This window comes from Papio anubis, chromosome 14, assembly GCF_008728515.1.
Source record: "Papio anubis isolate 15944 chromosome 14, Panubis1.0, whole genome shotgun sequence".
NCBI lineage: Eukaryota > Metazoa > Chordata > Mammalia > Primates > Cercopithecidae > Papio > Papio anubis.
In genome coordinates, this window is record NC_044989.1 from 444,338 (window position 1) to 465,612 (window position 21,275).

The 21,275-nt window shown below is 40.3% G+C and overlaps 1 long non-coding RNA gene across 1 annotated transcript in view; it reads right to left on the bottom strand.

Annotated features, from left to right (window-relative positions):
- LOC110741001 overlaps positions 1 to 21,275 on the bottom strand; it is a 37,843-nt gene that overhangs the window by 16,376 nt on the left and 192 nt on the right. Inside the window, exon 2 of the long non-coding RNA XR_002516468.2 lies at positions 11,145 to 11,249. This is a non-coding gene — a long non-coding RNA (uncharacterized LOC110741001). The remainder of the gene's footprint in view (positions 1 to 11,144; positions 11,250 to 21,275) is intronic.

Genomic DNA, 21,275 nt, shown 5'->3' on the forward strand with positions numbered 1-21,275 from the left:
TTTCGCCATGTTGGCCAGGCTGGTCTCAAACTCCTGACCTTGTGATCTGCCTACCTCAGCCTCCCAAAGTGCTGGGATTACAGCCTGATCTAAACGTTCAGAAGCATTAATTTTATAGTCCACAGGTTGGGTGTCAGACTTTCACTCTACTACCTCCTGATTGTCTAAACTTAAGAACAGTGCCCACTCTCCTGGGCTTTGCTGCAGGGCAAGACACTCCTGAATGTAGGAACGATTCTTTGTTTAAAGAGCAGATAGTCTATCTGACTGCGGACATGCACAAGTAAACAAGAAACAAGTGAGGAAAGTGTTAGCAATGGTACAAGAAACAGAGAGGAAGCTGTAGTCAGTTCTACCCAATCTTTCAGTAAATGATTCACAAACAGTGACACAAGCTGCGTCTTAGAGATGAGTGAGGTGGAGGAGTGACGTGAAAAGAAGCGTACGGAGGACAGGACCTGGCAGGACCCGGAAGGACGGAAGCAGTGTGAGCAACGTGCTGCCCTGGAAGGGCCCCTGTGGATTCACTGAGACTCTTGGCACCACAGGCTGATAGGCTCGGAGGACATAGGCAGGGCCTGGACTCCCATTGTCCTCAAGGGGAGTTACTGAGGGCTTTAAGTGAAGAGAAAACAGGAACAAAATCATCTTTCGCTTAGGAGACATAATTCTGGCTGTGGTGTGGAGGGCAGATGTTTTTGTCTGTTTAATTCACTATTACCTAGAATGGCACCTGGAAAATTGTAGGTAATTGTTCCTTGAATTATATAAAACCAATTGCAGAAGCAGTTGCTGTGGGCCTGGAGAAAGATGACGAGCATCTGAATTGAGGTGCAGCGCCAGACCTAGAGATAAGGCCAGGGTCTGCAGGAATGAGGATCTTTTTGTTCACTGCTGCCTCTCAGGCACTCAGAACAGGGCCTGCCATGTGGGCGTCCCCTCAACCTCATGGGATAGATTAGGATATTCTTTGGGTGAGTCGCATACACAGGTTGACCTCACAATCTTTTAATTTGTGTATTTTTCTCTTGGTCTTCTGAGGTGAGGTGATTGCAGAATGAAGTAGAATCCATCTCCTGGGTGCCCCCCTCGTGGCAGGTGAACTCGACCTTTCTGACTCCAGACAGATCCACGATGGTAACAGACAATTCCTTCAAACAATCCTCAATCACGGAGACTCTCCCTAGCTCCCTAAGAAAGGAGCCCTATAGTACTTGACTGTTCTGCTGGGTTCAATTTAATTTTTCTAAAGAGTCCTGGATTGTCAGAGAATCTCCTGTGTGTAGTTTTGCTCATATTCTCACTGCAAAGCACTGATGGAGGCCACGATCTTCACTTGTGAGGCCCAGTGTCTTCCGTTTCACCTTCGGGCACTTAGCGAGCTGCATTCGAAGACCTGATGCTTCACTTCCCTTGGGTATTTGGCTGTTTTTGATATTTTAATTTATATTTTTTCTACATACTCCAGAGTGGAATTAGTTTTCTCTGGGAATTTGAATGTCCCGATAGGATGGGCAACTGTAAAAGCAATTAGTGAAAGTTTGTGTTGTTTGGCTATGGGATATTCTATAAGAAACAGCGACAGAAAGACCCAGAACTCGGTGAAATTCTGTCTTTTATGTTTTAAGTTGGGTAGACTTGATCAGGTAAGAAGCTCTCAGGGCAGCCATCTGTGAAGAGGAGTGGGAAGTAGAGGGAGGTCTGGAGAAGGGGTGACGACAAGGAACTCAATGGCACGGAACCCAACAGCAAGGAACCGGAACCGATGGCACTGAACTGGAACGCGACGGCACATAACCAGAACCCAACGGCTCAGAACCCGACAGCACGGAACCCGACGGCACGGAACCCAACTACAGGGAACCAGAACCTGACAGCACAGAACTGGAACCCGACAGCACGGAACCTGATGTCGGCTCGGAACCCAGTGGCAGCATGGAACCTGACAGCACGGAACTGGAACCAACAGCACGGAACCAGAACTGACAGCACAGAACCTAAGGGCACAGACCTCGACGGCTCGGAACCCTATGGCACAAAACCCGATGGCGGTACGGAACGTGAAAGTTGCTGGAGGAGACTGGAGCATGAGCTTAGGTGGGAGAACCTACCTGGTCCTGGAGAAGGGCGTTCTCTCTCCCTGTGGATAAAGACGTGGCTTTAACTCCAGCATTTGGAGTGAGAATCCTAGGGTGCCAGGCCCACTCGACTCTGCATGAGGAGGTGTACTGTCTGCTGGGTGAAATGAGCGTTTTGGGGGTCGCGGTGAAGGCTGGGACCGTTGCATGAGGAGTGGGTGGGGAAGACCAGAGATGACCCCTTAGCTGACATTTGCTGAGCACATTCCCTGTTATAGGCATAGAAACTTAATCGATTTAATCTTCTCAATATACCAGTGAGGTAAGTAATGTAATTATTCTGATCTTATAAATGAGGGAATTGAGGATTAAAGGTGAAGGAAAGTCCAGCCTGCACCTCTGCCATCAGGGGAGCCAGGCGGCCACGTGGGTAATCTGTCCCAAGCCCACACCGTGGCCAGTACTCTCCAGGGCTTGTCACTGAATGTGAAGATGTATGGCTTGATGTGTTTCACGAAGACTGGGAGGAGGATCAGTAATGAGTAGGTAGCATGTTGGAGCTGGAACGAAGAGGTTGAGTTGGAGAATGTGGAAAATTTGAGGGTTCAAAGAGCAACGGCTGCCACCAGAGTGAATAAGGATGCTTAGAAGGGCAGACACTTCCCATCAGAAGTCAGTGCTTTAGGGCTCACGCTCCAGAGACGGCCAAAGCTAAATTAAAGTCAATGGCAGCAGAGTTGAGACAGACAAGATTAGGAGGCCCAGTGGGACATGAGTGTGGCTCCTGATGTTTTCATGAGAATAGCAGGAGTTACACAGAAAGGAAGCATGAGAAAGCATCAGTTGTTCCCATAGAAAGGTGATGGGGCTCTATAGTGTTCAAGGTGAGCCCCAAAGGGGCCAGGACCTTGAACATTATTGTTTAGAAATAGAAAACAGCACTGAGAGATGTGGGCCAGGCCCTGAGGAAGGAGATTTGGGAACTCTGTGCCCCAGAATTCACTGAGGATGCAGGGCTCCTGTGATCAAGGCTGAGCAGAGGCTAGGGCAGGGGCTATGAAGGCATCGGGGGAAGAGGCAGTTTCTCATCCTGAGTAGAGATCTCAGCAGCCCCAGCGACCAGGGTCAGGGAGGAAATGTGAGTCCGTGTGAGGAGAGCTGTGCCGGAGGACACCTGGGTTCACGTTTCACAAGCCGGCTGGGGGTCTCACGGGCGGGAGTTGCGTGTGAAGTGGGAAGCCCTCCTGTCCCCGGGCAGCAAGGTGAGAGTGTGTCCTCTTGTCTCTGAAGGCTGAGAGTCCCAGGATGCCAGGGAATGACAGTGGCTATTGGAATCTCTCGCTCCAGATGGCCTGGAAGAAGCTGACACCCGAGACTCCGCCTGGCAGAAGCCGCCTTTGGCAGGTGTTGGCTGTGTTGCTCCCCACACAGCTGAGGGGCAACTGGCTCCTGGATGTTAGGACCCCGACCTCAGGGGACACACAGTGCCCATGTGGGCTGAGGGGCTCCGGGCTTGGAGCAATGTTGCTGTGCAGGTCCAGAGAGCCAGAAAAAGTGCATAGTTTGCATTTCTCAAAGTACTTTCCAGGCATGGCCAGTGGCCCTGGGAGACAAGGAAGCAAAAGAAATTTTTACAGCAGGAACACTGGAGTTCAGAGAGGTTCAATTTCTTGCCTGAGGCCATGGAGGTACTTGGCAATGTGAAGCCAGAGTCCACATCCTTACAAACCGTGTTATCTTTATATCACACCACCTGACTTTCTCAAGAGGAATTAAGCTGAAATTCCATCACTCAAGGTCATGAATACCTTCACCATATACCAGTTTTCAGGGAAAAAAATGATTTCTTAGAGCTCCACAATGTATTTCTTTTAATGAAACCTATGTGGGTGTAAGAGAGTTTTCCTTTCACAGAGTCTGCAAAGGTATTGGGTAATAGTTGAGAAAGACCATTTGGGATATAGACACTCTCCTCTAACCTGAGTTCTTTCCACCAGGACATGGCATAGCAATGACTTGGTCTAACATTCCTGGTGAACAGGGCCACAGCAAATGGTGGAAGAGGCTGGTTTACTCATGAACTTGCAGATGTGCCAGACTCCAGGGGCTACGAACAACCGTACAGATATGTGAAGAGTCATTCAGCCTAAGCCAAAGTCAGCAAGCCCTGAACGGGAATTCTGTAGAAATGAACACTCCTGTCTTCTGTATTCAGGGGCAAAAACCAAACCAGCAGAGCTGAAGCTACTCCCTTCACCTCACCAGCTCCAGGAGTTATACTGCAAATCATACACAAGCGCGCGCGCGCGCACACACACACACACACACACACACGACATTGCTTAATCAACAGAAGCTGATCAGCTTTGGTGCACATACTTGGGAAAACACGATTCATTTTTTTAAAGTGAAGACAGAGGAAATCACTAACTTTCTATAGTTCTACAGATTTCTGCTCCTGAAAAGGGAGGCTGAGTTACATGACTTTTATTTTACCTAGGCATTTCTTAGTATATAGGAAGTTACAATACGATTTTTAGAAACTGATTCCTTAGATTGTGTGTGTGAGACAGAGAGGTCCACAGCTGTGGTCCCTGGGCTGCTCCAGCCTCCGTGCCCCAGGCCGCACTCATATGGGGACCCAGACCTGCCTCCTGTCCAGGCTACCCAGTGCTGCAACCGCAAATGGCTGTGACAGAGACAGCATGATGCACCAAGTCTAAAATAGTCACTATCTGGACATTTACAGAGAATCCCACTAACCCCTGACCTATGGGACATGACTGCTGTACAAAAGGCAGCGAGATGGGATGGTGTGCAGCTCACTGAAATCAAATATGCAATCAAGTTTTGGCCATGTATTAACAGCTGGATCCAATACAGAAGCCAGGGCACATTTCAGAGGGAACCAAGAACAGAGCCCGGAGCTCCCCCAAAGCCCGGCTTATGACAAGGAGGTGTGGCTGTGGCTGTGACACAGTGCTGACGAGGCCAATGCCTGCCATGGCAGCAACCAGTCACGATGAGAAATGGCAGCACAGGGGAAACTGAGGCCAAGACCTCCATGGGGAGCTGGCCCAAGACCACACCGGGAAAACTGAGGCTAAGACTTCCACGGGGAGCTGGGCCAGGACCGCACCAGAAAAGCTGAGGCCAAGACCTCCATGGGGAGTGGGCCCGGAACTATACAGATACTCTGAGACCAGACGCCTCGTGCCTGAGCCCCTGCACAGGCCCTGCCTATTCAACAGCAGGAGTTCTGACCCATAGTGGGGTGTGTGATATGTGTGGTGTTTGGTGTGTGTGGTGTGTGTAATGTGTGGTGTGTGATGTGTGTGATGGGTGTAATGTGTGGTGTGTGTGGCATGTGATGTCTCGAAGACGGATCGGCGATATCCGAGGCGGTGATTCCTGGCGAGGCGATGCGGTACCAGGCGATCGCATGATCGACGCGCATCACGGCAAGAAGTGGTGGCGACTGCGATAAGCAAGACCGAGGATCGGTCTGACCGCGGAGCATCAGACGCGTGGCGGCGGCACGGAGCAGGAGTGGCAGACATCAGCGTGAGTGGCAGACGCGAGGAGCGGAGACACCGACGCACAAAGCACGTGATATGCGAGTGCAGCGGATCGCAGGAGGCAGGGCGGATCGCGCTTAAGCGGTTCCTGATCGCGGTGAGCAGATTCCGCAGGGATGCCGCGCGACGATCCGCGCATATCGGCGGTGCTTTTGCAGGATACGGCAGATGCAGAGACGCGGATACTGCAGTGAGGCAGGATAAACCATTGATCGCGGTCCTCCAGCAAGTGATTGCATTGACGGCGCATCACGCATCGCGCGGTTTGAAAATGATGGTTAGGTGGTGAGTGGAGTGGTTGGAGGTCGATCCATGGGGAGTGGGGTCGAACTGACACAGACACCTGGAGACCTCAGGTCTGAGCCTCCCAGGGACAGGCCCTGTCTATTCAATTGAAAGAGGAGTCTGATCCATAGGTGGTGGAATGGAAGGATGGAATGGATGGTGGATGGATGGAGGATGGGGTGGACAGGACAGGGATGGTGGAATGGATGGTGGTGGAGGGACAGATCAACCGAGGAGACAGGTGGAGTGGAGGACATGAGGTGGACGAAGGAATGGACGGAATAGGGAATGGAACAGTGGAAGGAAAGGGTGGCCCGGAAGAATCAGGTGGATGCAGGATGTGTGGTGGTGGAGGATGGTGAGGTGGAAGGTCCAGGGACCAGGAAGGAAGGGACAGGAATGGTGGAAGGACACCAGTGGTGGAAGGATGTGGATGTGGATGGAAGGAAGGGGGAATGGAACTGACTGGATGGAATGGACAATGGATCTGAATTCAATGGAAATGAACTGACCGGAATGGAGCCTGAAGTGCAGCCTGGAGGCCAGGGATTTAGAAGGGAGGGAGGGCACGGCAGGGAGGGTTAAGACTGAAAGCCTGTGGTCCAGGCTGGGTAGGTATTAGGAGCTCAGAAGGTAGGTAGGAGCCCCCTGATTCAAGCACAGTTGACCGGGAGGCAGCTGGGAGCCCTGTAGGGACCAGGGCTCCCCGTGGGGACAAAGAAAGGCACCGCAGGGCCAGAGGAACTGGCAGTGCAGGGATGGATGTGGTGCTGATGTGAGCAGACAAACCTGGCCGTTCATGGGGGTTAGGGAGGGGGTGGCTCACTGACAGGACGGTGTGACCCATGGGGCCATCAGAGCCTGATGACCTGAGGGCGACGACACTGCGGGATGTGGAAAAAGGCCGCGCCACACAAACGTAGCCCAAAGCATTTCAGTAGGTGATGGGTATTTTGTTGTTTCTTATACAGAATCCATCTGTATCAATAATTTTATATATATATTTAAAAGTAGATAAATATGTGAAATATTTGTCTCATACATATTCTGGCATCAATAAATTAATAAGTGATTCCTTTAATTTTTACAGTAGATAACAGAGACACATGAGTTAATTTTATAGGATAACCTAGGAGTATTATTAAGTCACAATTATTTGAATTCTTTGTTCAGAACTAGTGAATTTAGAAAGTGTTCTATGTTTTTCATTCATGTTTCTGTTTTAAAAATTACATATTTTCATTGAAAAATGTATATGCCAAACTTAAAAGTACAAAGAAAAATGAAACAAAACCCAACGGTAACTGTACAAGCATGATAAAATTATTGGTAATATTTTGTTTTCTTCTGCATACAAACACACACAATTTTTTAAAGAAAAACGGAATGCTTGTATACACACTGTTTTGTATCCTTTTTGTTAACAGACTATGAGTAATATTTATCATAACTAAATATTTTTCTAAACATTATCTGTACATAGTTTGCATTATATGAACCATGATTTATTTAACCAACTCTTATTTCCAACTCTGGCCAATAAACAGTTCTTCAGAACACCATTACAGATAAATATTGTGTTCATTGTTTATTATTTGATCACAATAACTTTCTGGAAGTTAAATGGCTAAAATGAAATATAGGAATATCTTTGACATTTGTACCATATATTGAGACTTTCAGTTATCGTACGTAGGAGTGCCTGAGACCAGCGGTGTTAGGCCAACACTGGCAACGCATTTTTTAATGACCTTACAAGTGTTTCATGGTCTATCATTGTTTTAACCTGCTACCTAAGATTACTGATAATGTGGAACAATTTTTTCATGTTTATTTATTTGTATTTCTTCTTTGACAAAGTGTGTGTTCCAATCTTTGAAAATTTCTTACAATTAATAAAAATTTAAAATATTTGATTTAAAAAGCAAAATATTGTTTTTTAAAAATATTTAACAGGAATAATGGTAGTTTCTGAAATCTGCACCTCCCCAAATAATCTCCAAAAATACAAAACAATAACATGAATCTAAAAAAAAAAAAAGGAAACACTCAAGATACTAGACACAGAATCATTTCAAACTTAAAGTCACTTCTAAGTAAGAAAAAAATTTTTTTAAAGGAAGATTTTTGTATGCTTTTTCCAAAAGCCTTTGCAGTGAGCAAAGGGGCTTAAAAACAACTACAGAGAAGACAGAAGAATGAAGGTAGCATCGGGCTTAAGATGGATTTAAAATCACAGTCCTAAAGAGAAAAATCATCCTAAATATGAAAATAATGAAAAGGTATTACAGTATTTTAAAGAAGTGATTGCAGTGGAAGAACCTTAAGGTGAGTATAATTTGAGGGGCAGTCTTTGAAATGCATTGCTTGCAGGGGAGAAGAAAGCAAAAGCACTAAGAGAGAAGCACTCTTTGGGAGTTGATAAACGGGAAAAAAAAAAAGATCAACGTTTCAAGTCCCACATGGTCAAAGAGAACACAAGCCCTCCCTCTACCACCAGCAGTAGCAGCAGCAGAAATCCGTTAACGAAACCATGCTTAACTGCATGAACAGAAGAGGGTGCTATTGAATTAGGAATCTTATAAACCACCCTCAAATCCATAAAATTAATTTTAAAATATGTTAATTTCAATAAAGCTACTACAATAAAATTAGTAGTGCAAAAACAATATTCAGTTTGCTCTTCAAATCCCCAAAAGAAACATGAAGCAGAATAAAATTTTAACCTCGTATTTCCAACTCTATTAATTATCCTTAAACAATTATTTGTGAGATATAAAAACATCTAGACACTGTAAAACAAAAATAAAAAAAAAGAGGAAAAACCACAATGAGAATGAAATGACAGTTGATTGAACACAGGAAGAAAATGCTGACAACAAAGTTATCTCAGAAAAAGAAAGCAAAGTGCACCATGGAAAATAGCCTAAAATGAAAATTTACCAAGATGTATTGAATAAATGTAGGGAAATACAATGAAAATGAGAAAATGAAGAAGTAAAAATGATTATGGTGAAAACGGTTGAAACAACATACATATAATTGGAATCCATGAAGGCAAAAACAACAAAGCTATTTAATATAACAAATATTTAAAATTATAATCTGAGAAAACCTTCCCAAAACAGAAGAAGCTATTAGTCTATGTATTTAAAGATACACTAGATTGGTAGGAAAATTGACCCAGATAGACCAACAACAATACATCCCAACGAAACTCTTAGATCTCAAGGAAAAAAAGTCTTCAAGGCCTTCAGGTCAAAAGATCAAATAATTTACAAGGCACAATAATGTGTAAGATAATAATGAAGCGTAAGTAAAATAAAAAGGAAAGAAAATGTAAAGCAAAAAATATATATTCAGTCAAGACTTTCTTCAAGTTTTAAACATACAAGAACTTAGGGAATTCTGTATACTTTAGAATTTTTTGAATAACATACTAAAGGATAACTTTATTCGCCAACAGATATTTGTAAAAACGTCAATCAATGGCCAATGGTGTATTGTTTACATATCTAATTAGAAAGCTAAGATTACAACAAAGCTAGTGGCAAAGATGGGAAATTAATGAATAAATATGAAAGTATTTAATTTCTCAAAAAATCATACTATATGGGATATATATAAAGCAGCAATCAGAGGAAAATCCATAGTTCTTAATGTTTTTTCAATACAAATAAAACAATAAAATGAATTAAATTATCAGCTTAAATGTTTAAAAAAGACAGCAAAGAAAGCTCAAATGAAGAAATAATATAGATAAAAAATGAATAAAGTAGAAATTAGAAAAGTAGTAGACTTCATTAATAAATAATAATTCCGTATTTTTCAAATGAACAAAATACACAAATCACTACCTAACTCAAACAAGAATAAAGGACACACACACACAAAGTGAGCTATAGACATAGATACAGATATATATATATATAGATGTACAGATACACATGCACAAAGAGAAATAAGTATTGAAATGAAATTATTAAAAAATAAACCATCAGAGAATATTTTGCAGGCCTCTATAAAAATCTATTTCATATGAAGAAACAAACATGAAACAAGCCAGAGAAACACTGAAAAACCAAAAAAGTCACTCATGGTGGTAGTGGTGGAAATGGATTAATTCTACCAGACATTAAAACATGCCATGTGGCCGGGCGCGGTGGCTCAAGCCTGTAATCCCAGCACTTTGGGAGGCCGAGACAGGCGGATCACGAGGTCAGGAGATCGAGACCATCCTGGCTAACACGGTGAAACCCCTGTCTCTACTAAAAAATACAAAAAACGAGCCGGGCGAGGTGGCGGCGCCTGTAGTCCCAGCTACTCCGGAGGCTGAGGCAGGAGAATGGCGTGAACCTGGGAGGCAGAGCTTGCAGTGAGCTGAGATCCGGCCACTGCACTCCAGCCTGGGCGACAGAGGGAGACTCCGTCTCAAAAAAAAAACATGCCATGCAACCTCTATAATTTACATAGGGTGGTACAGGTACATAGATAGAAAATAGAACAGTGGAATGAAATAAATTTCCAGAAATAGACCCCAAAATACAACAATTTAGTGTACAATAAAGATCCTATCTCTTATCACTGAAACAAAGACGGACTTCTTAATAAATGTATTGGACAACTAATTTTCCATTTGGACAAAGGTAAACTTGGATCTTTATTTTATGCCATACACAAGAATAAACTATAAATGTATCAGGAAACTAAATGTAAAAAAGCAAAACCATATATGCACCAGAAAAAAGAAATGAGTAAATTCCCCTTTAACATGGGTAAGATAAGATTTTGTATCTACAACTAAAAATTGAGATGCAATAAAAGATTGATAAATTTGATTATTCATAATATTTTCACAAGTTCATGACAAAACACTATAAACACATTAGCAAACAACCAGAAAGTATTTGTGACATTCTCAGAAACTGTCATTATTTGACCTCATTCAGTGAGAAAATCCTTATTCCATGTTCAGGGAATCTATTGAAAATAATCAATGGAAATTGTTTACAATTGCACTTACCTAAAGAGGTGATACCAGTGTTGCAAACAAGAGGATGGCCAAGAATCTTACTAGGAAGATCTGGGAAGTAAGATGTCCACAGGGCGTTGAGAAGCATCTGCATGCTCCAGGGAATATAGACAGCTATGTGATTGCAGAGCTGCGTACAACTCAGAAAAGACACAAGTCCTCATCTCTTACCTTAGGCTGATCCTGAAGCTCTTCACAAGGAGGAGGCGAAGGCCAAGGCATAGACGTACAGTCGGTGTGTTGAATGAAGGCATGCCCCATCTCACATTGGAAGCCCTTTGCAAAGGGTGGGAGACATTGATGAAAGAGGCTTAAGAAATCTTGGTTGAATCATTTGCTAACAATGAAGATAACTGAGCATGACTTCTATGTTCACACAAAGTGGGGAACACGCACTTTACAGAATTAGACCAGGAAGATCACTGACAAGCAAACAGCAACAACAGCAACGATGGCAACCACAACAAAGAGCAACACCACTACAAGGATTGGGAGCTTTAGTTTCCAGAATGGACAGATTAAAAAATACAGATATTTAGGTTCAACAAAGAATCATGAGGCATGCATATAACACAGGAAAGTATGGCCCATCCCCAGGAGAGCAAGCAGGGGAAAGAAACTATCCTGAGGAAGCACAGATGTTAGATTTACTAGACACATACTTTAAATGAGATATAAGTCTAATAGAAGAACTAAATTATATCACGTTCAAAGAATTAAACAAGCATGAGATAAATGGCTCCCCACATATATAATACCAATGAAAAACCAAACTTTTTTTAAAATTCCAATTCTAGAGTTGAAAAGTTTAATGACTGAAATAAAATCTTGCTAAAGTGATTTAACACCACATTTGAGATGGCAGAAGAAAGAATCAGCAAACTTGAAGATACTTCAAGTGAGATTATTCAGTCCAAGAAAGAGAGAAAATAAAAGAATGAAGATAAATAAATAGACTCAAACTTTGGGGCACTGTCTTAGTTCAGGTGCTGTAATGAAATACGATAAACTACATGGCTGAACAACAACAATTTTACTTCCCACAGTTCTGAAGCCCGGAAGTCTGAGACCAGGGTGACATCGTGGTTGAATTCTGGTGAGGGTCATCTTCCTAGTTGCAGGCTGCTGACTTCTTTGTAACCCCACATGGTGGAAAGAGCACTGGCCAGCTCCCTGTACTCTTTTTATAAGGGCACTCATTCAGTTCATGAAGGTTTCATACTCATGACCTAATTCTCTCAAAAGCCCCACCTCTGAATACCATCAACATATGAATTTAGGGGGACAGAAATATTCAGTTAATTGCATTTTGCTTTCTTGTCCCACAAAATGTATGTCCTTCTCACATACCAAAGACATTCATTTCATTCCAACAGCCCAAAAGTTGTAACCTGTTTCAGCATCTGGTCTGCAATCTAATGTCCAAACTTTTATTAAAATGTTATTTAAGTCAAATATAGGTGAGATTTGATGTACACTACTTATTCTGAGGCAAAATTTCTCTGCATGATAAATTCACTAAATTAAAAAGTATGGGCTTCCAAAATACAATGATGGGACAGACACAGTTACCCCTTTCTCCCAAAAGGGAGAAATAGAAAAGAAAACAGTGGTGATGGGTCCCAAGCAAGTCCAAAATCCAGCAAGGCAAACTTTATGAGATCCTAAGGCTGGAGAAAGATCCTTTTTGGCTTAATGTTGTACATTTCCCACCCTGCTCAATGAGGTGGTTTTCTTGCCTTATGGACCTACTGGAGTGGCAACAACCCTTTCTGTACCCTAGGAGAAGGAATTGCACCCTAAGGGCCCTGCCCCAATGTCTTTGGGCAAAGATCATCTGGCCTGTTGGAAATTAGGTGATGGTCCCCCTTTTCAAAATGGGGGAGGCAGTCCTGATAATCCCTGAATTACTTTTGGGGTCTTTTTTCTTTTGTCTTAAAGAATAGTGCTATAGTCCTATTCTATAAAATCCAAGAAATCCAACAGCCTCCATTTGTTCCTTCTCATCTCCTTCATTGTCAGATCAAACTGACAGTTTTTCTGCTGAGGTGGCTAAGGCAGTTCATAGTTTACACTGCTACTAATCTCCCTATCAAAGGGCACTTGAGCCACACCCTTAGTGTTCTCTTTCAAGCATGCTTTCTCATTTATTTGCAACATGGATCAGCTGATAATTTTCTAAATCTTTATATTCTAGTTCTTTTTTGTTTAATAATTCCATCTTCAAGTGATTTCTCTTTTTAAATTTTACTGTAAGTCATCAAGAGGGACCAAACAACCCCTTCAACACTTGGTATGAAAATCTCCTCAGCTAAATATTCATCTTTGTTCCTTGCATTTTCTACCTTCCACAAAACACTAGGACATGAACACAATTGTGCCAAGTTCTTTGCCATTTTATAACAAAGATGGCCTTTCCTCCAGTTTCTAATAACATGTTTCTCATTCCGTCTGAGACCCCATCAGAATGGCCTTTTTGCCAGCCATATTTCTACGACTTTGTTCAGGATTGCATAGGTGTCCTCTAAGACAACTGGGTGTTTCTCTTTAGGCTTTCTTTTTCCTGTCTGGGCTCTCACCAAATTGCCTTTAATAGTCCATTCATGGCAATGTAGGTTTTTCAGCATGTACCTAAAAACTCTTCCAGCCTCTATCCATTACCCAGTTCTAAAGCCAAGCTAATTCCACATTTTTAGATATTTGTTTACAGTAGCACCCCCATTTCTTGGTACCATTTTAAAAATCTTCGTCCATTAAGGCTGTTATAACAAAATACGTACTATACAGCTTTTAAACAATAGAAATTTATTTCCCACAGTCTGGAGGGTGGGAAGTCTGAGATCAAGACGCCAGCAGATTCCGTGTCTGAAGAAGGCCTGCTTTCTGGCTCACGTATGGTGCCTTCTTGCTGTGTTCTCACATGGTGGAAGGAACAGCAGCTAGCTGTCTGACTTGCTCTTATAAAGGCCCAAATCTCATTTACAAGAGCTCCATTTTCATGACTTAATTACCTCCCAAAGGCCTCACCTCCAGATATTATCACATTGTCGGGATTAGGATTTCAATACATAAATTTTGGAGGCACACAAGCATTTCAGTTTAGTAAAGACTTGTGCACACAGGCATTTCAGTTCAGTACACATGATACCTAACATTTACCAATGGGTGTCCCATTAAGAGAGGAAAGAAAGAGAGAAATAATCATACAGAATATTTGAAGAAATAATGGCCAAAACTTTTAAAATTTGATGTAAAAGGTTAATCTGCACATTTAAGAATCTCGATGAACCCCTAGCAGAATGTACTAAAAGAAATGCACACCTACACACATTGTAGTCAAACTAAACACCCAAAAGAAACAGAAAATGTGGAGAGTGCCAAGACAACCTGGATGCATCATGTGAAAGTATTATCAATAAGATTAACAATTGGCTTATCAGAAAACATGGGCACCAGAAGGCAGTGAGAAAACATATTTGAAACACTAAAAACAAAATATCAAGAATTCTATGTGCAGCAGAGCTTTCTTTAAAATATGAAGGAGAAATAAATCATTCTCAGAACAAAAAAACAATTCTTGCTATCAAACATGCTCTACCATAAATAACCGGGGGGGGCGGTTCAGTCTGAAGTGAAAGAACAGCAGGCAGGAAGTGGAATCCACCAGGAAAGATGAATAATACAATAGATATGTCCTTTGTATAAAGATACAGATTTATATGAGATACGTATAAGAACAGATGGGTTTAATGATGTTTGTTTGATCAATGCCAAAATAATCATTTTGCTTATGATCCTCTTCTGAAATAAAGCATAAATACTAATAATTATAAAACTATGTTGATGGATTTCTATTATAAAAAATGTTGTTTGACAATAATAGCAAAAAGAAGAAAAATTTAAAAGAGCATTGTTGGAACAAATTTTTGAATACTATTGAAATTAAGTTGGCATTAATATAAACAATATTATTTTAGTTAGTATGTTAATTTTAATCCCCAGGGAAGCCACTAAGAAAATAATTTTTAAAATACAGTAAAAGAAACAGCTTAAAATGGCACACTAGAAACTATCTACTTAACCTAAAAGTAAATAGCAATGAAGGAACAGGATAAAAAAAAGACAGAAATATACAAAAGCAACTCAGCAAAATGAAAGATATAAATCCTACCTTATCAGTAATTAAAATTAATTTAAATGGGTTAAACATTTTATTTTGAAAAGCAGAGATTTTCGGAATGAATTAAAAATAGTTGAGCTATATCTTGTCTGCAAGAAAAACACTTCAGACTAAAAGAATCAAATAGGGTGATATTAAAAGGATAGAAAAACAAACACCATGAAAACATCAACCGAAAGAACTGAAGTTTGCTACACTAACACCAGACAAAATCCCCTCCAAAAAGTAAAACAAAGATGGAATCATCACATTTCCTGATTTAAAATCATATTACAAATTTATAATAAACAAAACAGCATGGCGCTGGCATAAAAACAGAACCTAGACCAAGGGAGCAGAACACAGTGACCAGAAATAAATTCAAACATATATGATCAACCAATTTATGACAAGAGCTCTGTGATGGTTAACACTGAGTGTCAACTTGATTGAATTGAAGGACAAAAAGTATTTATCCTGGGTATGCCTGTGAGGGTGTTGCCAAAAGAGATTAATATTTGAGTCAGTGGGCTGGGAAAGGCACACCCACCCTTAATGTGGTTGGGCACAATCTAAGCACCTACCAGCACTGCTAGAATATAAGCAGGTATAAAAATATGAAAAGAGAGACTGGCCTGGCCTCCCAGCCTGCATCTTTTTCCTGTGCTGGATGCTTCCTGCCCTTGAACATTGGACTCCAAGTTCTTCAGTTGTGAAACTCAGACTGGCTCTCCTTGCTCCTCAGCCTGCAGATAGCCTATTGTGGGACCTTGTGATCATGTGAGTTAATACTTAATAACCTCCCCTTTATATATATTCCATTAGTTCTGTCCCTCTAGAAAGCCATAACTAATACAGGCTCCAAAAGGACACAATGGGAAACAGTCTCTTCAATAAATGGTTCTGGGAAAACTGGATTTCCACATGAAACAGTATAAAATTGGATGCATATTTCACACCATACACAAAAGTTAATTCAAAATAAATGAAAGACCTAAATGGAAGACCTGAAACCATAACTTCTAGAATAGAAAGTAGAGGAAAAAAATTTCTTGGCATTGGCCTTGGCAATATATTTTTTAAATATTATATCAAACACTTACACTACAAAACCATAAATAAATAAATAACACTACCTTGAATCAAAAAGCTTCTGTACAGCAAAGGAAACAATCAATAAAATAAAAAGTCACCTTATGGAAAAAAATAATTGCAAACCACATATCTGATAAGGGGTTACTATCCAAAATTTATGAAGAACTCCCACAACTCAATAGCAGGAAAACAACAACAATTTGTCACAAAACAACTCAAAAAATGGGTGAAGAACCTGAACAGACAATTTTCCAAAGAAGACATAAAAATGGCCTTGAGGTACATGAAAAGGTGCTCAACGTCATTAATCATAAGGGAAACACAAATTAAAACCACATGAGATATTGTCTCACACCTGTAAGGATGACTGTTATCAAATACATAAAAGCTAAGAGTAACATACCATATTGATTGAAGAAAGGCCAAAATATCCATGATCATTTTAATTGATGTAAAAAAATCTTTTAACAAAATTCAACACCATTTTATGATAATACACTGGTCAAGGTTGGAAAGGAATAAATAATACTATATCTATTTGCAGATTACATGGTCTTATACACAAAAAATTTTTTTGAAAAATTATTTAAAAAAAAGGAACTTAAAAAACTGAGTGCCAGGATACAAGATCAATATGCAAAAATTAATTACACTTTTGTACACTAGAAATAAAATAATTTCAAAATAAAATTTAGAAATCTTTAAAAATAGTATAAAGACAATAAAATATTTATGTTTAAATTTAACATAAATAAGTGTAAGACATGTATAGTAAAAAACTATAAAACATTGTAAAAGGAAATTACAGAGAATCAAATACATGGAAGACCCCCTATGCTACTGATTGCAAGACTTAACCTTGTTAATGTGGTGATATTCTCCAAGTTTATCTACAAATTTAATGTAATTGCTGTCAAAATTCTAACTGGCTTTTAACTAATTGTGCTATAATTCTAAAATTTATAGGAAAATGCAAAGAATCCAGAATATCCAAAACAATATTAAAATAATATATTTGACAAATTCACACTTTTTGATTTCAAAATTTACTACAAAGCTTCAGTTATCATGACAGGATGGAAATGGCAAAAGAGACACATAAATCACTGGACATGTAGATTTCTGAAATAATCCCTTACATATATGGTTAATTGGTGTTCAAGAAGTGTGCTACCATTTTGGAAAATAGTTCAGCTTTGACGTTTTCTTAAAATGACAAACATAGAGTTATAATACAATCCAGTAATTCCACTTCTAGGTATATATTCAAGAGAATTGAAAACATATGTTTACAAAAACACATAAGTCTTATTGAACAAATCCAAAAGGCAAAAACAAATCAAATGTTCATCAAATAATAAATGGATAAATATAATATGTTGTAGTCACACAACAAAATATTTTTCTGAAATAGGAATAAAGGACTTATTCCTGCTACCACACAGAGGAACCTTGCAAGCAATATGCTGAGTGAAAAAAGCCAGTCACAAATGATTGTGTGACTCCCTTTGATTAAAACATCCTAAACAGGCAACTCTACAGAGATAGAAAGTGCATTGCTTGTGGCAGTGTCGGGACTGAGGGATAAATGAGCAGTGCATGTTCATTAGGTGATTAAAAGGTTGTTACTGGTGAAAGTTGCACACTCTGAACATACTGAAAAAAAACACACACACAGAAACCAACCTCTAACTTCACATTTTAAAACAGTAGGCTGCTGCTGCCTCTGGCATGCACACACAAGTGTAGGTCCTGCTGCCACTGCCTCAATGAAATGCTTTGGCTGGCAGCCCCCTTTGGAGTATTGTTGCCAACAGACTGGGAACAGCTCAGCTCCTCTAGTACAGCAGTTGCTTAACCTCAGGCAGCCAGAGAACAAAGCTGTGGTCCTGGTACCAGACCCTAGGGTGAGATCATGCAGCCCAAGAGTGCTGAGCTGAGCCTTGGCTCCCTGAAATCTTCCAGAAATAAAGCCTGTTGACTGAACCCAATTCACACTCCAGTCAAACCCTCAAGCGCATCAAAGGAGATAAAAGCAATACACCCCATCTAAACGACAGCAACTTCCAAGATGAAAGGAACATCAGCCCACGCAGATGAGAAAGAATCAGCACAAGAACTCTGGTAACTCTAAAAGCCAGAGTGTCTACTTACCTCCAAATGACTGGACTGGCTTTCCAGCAACGGTTCTTAATCAGGCTGAAATAACAGACATGTAATTCAGAATATGGATAGAAACAGAAATCATGGAGATGCAGGAGAAAGTCAAAATCCAATCCAGGAAATATAAGTAATCCAAGAAAATAATATAAGAGCTAAAAGATAAAATAGCCATTTTAAGAAAGAACTACATTTAGACAGAGCTAAAAAGCTCACTACAAAAGTTTCATAACACAAGCAGAAGTGTTAATAGCATAACAGATCAAGCTGAGAAAAGAATCTCAGTGCTCAAAGACCAGTTTTTCAAATCAACTCAGACAAAAGTTTAAAAAAGAAATTTAAAAAGAATGAACAAAATGTATGAGAAATATGGGATTATGTGAAAGGACCAATGCTGTGACTCACTGGCATCCCCAAAAGAGAGAAAGAGAAAGCAAGCAACTTGGAAAACATATATGAGGATACTGTCCATGAAAATTTCTCCAACCTCACTAGAGAGGCTGACATTCAAGAAATGCAGAGGACCCCTGTGAGATACCATACAAGACAACCAACCCCCAGACCCAGAGTCATCAGATTCTCCAAGGTCAGCATGAAAGAAAACATATTAGAAGCAGCTAGAAAGAAGGGCGAGGTGAAACATCTCTGCAATGAGAATTACAAAACACTGCTGAAAGAAAACAGAGACAACACAAACAAATGGAAAAACATACCATGCTCATGGATAGCAAGAATTAATATTGTTAAAATGACCACACTGCCCAAAGTGATTTACAGATTTAATGCTACTCCTATCAAACTACTAATGACGTTTTTCAAAGAATTAGAAAAAAGAATTCTAAAGTTCATATGGAATAATAAAAAAGAGCCCAAATAGTCAAAGCAATCCTAAGCAAAAAGAACAAAGCCAAAGGCATCACACTACCTGACTCCAAACTATACTACAAGGCTACAGTAACCAAAACAGCATAGTGTTGGTGTAAAAACAGACACAGACCAATGGAACAGGTTAGAAAACCCAGAAATAAAGCTTCACACCTATAACTACCTGATCTTTAACGAAATTACAAAAAAAAAAAACAAAAACAAAAACAAAAATCAAAAAAGAAAGAAAGAAAAGAAAAAAAACAAGCAAGGGGGAAATAACTCTTTATTCAGTAAATGGTGCTGGGATAACCAGCTAGCCATATGCAGAAAATTGAAACCGGACCTCTTCCTTTCACCATATACAAAAATCAACTCCAGATTGATTAAAGAATTAAATATAAAACCTAAAACTATAAAAACCCTGAAAGAAAACCTAGAAAACACCATTCTGGATGTAAGCCCTGGCAACAATTTCATGACAAAGTCACCAAAAGCAATTGCAACAAAACCAAAAATGGACAAATGACACCTAATTAAACTAGAACTTCTGCACAGCAAAAGAAACTATCAACAGAGTTAACAGACAACCCGTGGAATGGGAGAAAATGTTTGCAAAGTATGAATCTGACAATGCTTTAATACCTAGAATCTATAAGAAACTTAATAAGCAAAAAACAACCCCTTTAATAAAGAGACAAAAGACATGAACAGACGCTTCTGAAAACAAGACATAAACATGGCCAACAAACATATGAAAAAAATGTTCAACATCAATAATAATTAGAGAAATACAAATCAAAACTACAGTGAAATACCATCTCACACCAGTGAGAATGGCTATTAAGAAAAAGTCAAAAAATAATAGATGCTGGTGAGGCTGCAAAGAAAAGGGAAATATTATGCAATGCTAGTGGGAATGTAAACTTGTTCAGCCACTGTGTAAATCAGTTTGTAGTTTTCTCAAAGAACTTAGAACTACCATAGCAATCCCATTACTATGGATAAACCCAAAGAAATAGAAATCATTCTAACATAAAGATCCATGCATGTGTATGTTCATTGCAGCACTATTCAGAATAGTGAAGACATGGAATCAACCCAAATGCTCATCATTAGTGGACTGGTTAAAGAAAATGTGGAACATATATACCACAGAAGATCACACAGCCATAAAAAAGAATGAAATCATGTTTTTTTGCAGCAGCATAGATGCAGCTGGAGGCCATTATCCTAACCGAATTTACACAGAAACAGAAAACCAAATACTGCATCTTCTCACTTATAAATAAGAGCTAAATATTGAAAACACATGGATACAAAGAAGGACAGGACAGTGGGTCCTACTTGAAGGTGGAGGGCAGGAGGAGGGCAAGGATAAAAAAACAAGTTGTCAGGTACTATGCTTATTTCCTGGGTCACAAAATAATCTGTACGCCATCTATACACCAAACCTCTGTGACGTGCAATTTACCCATGTAACAAAACTGCACATGTACACCCAAACCTAAAATTAAAGTTGGAAAGAAAATAAACACACAAACAATAAACAGGGATAATTGTATGATATGTAAATTATGTCTTAATAAAGGTGTTATTAAAAAGGGGGATGGGCTGTGTGCAGTGGCTCACGCCTATATCCCAGCACTTTGGGAGGCCAAGGTGGGTGGATCACGAGGTCAGGAGTTTGGGATCAGCCTGACCAACATGGTGAAACCCTGTCTCTACTAAAAATACAAAAATTAGCCGGGTGTGGTGGCGGGCACCTGTAATCCCAGCTACTCAGGAGACTGAGGCAGGAGAATCTCTTGAACCCAGGAGGTGGAGGTTGCAGTGAGCTGAGATGGTGCCATTGCACTCCATCCTGGGCAACAGAAAAAAAGCGTGTTGCAGGGGGATGTCCGTTAAATACATGAAAAGATAGTCAAAGGTCACTCATAGTTTGAGAAATGCAAATAGAAGTTACACTGAGATACCATTTCTTACCTAATTAATTTGGGGAAAACGGTGACAACACACAGTGC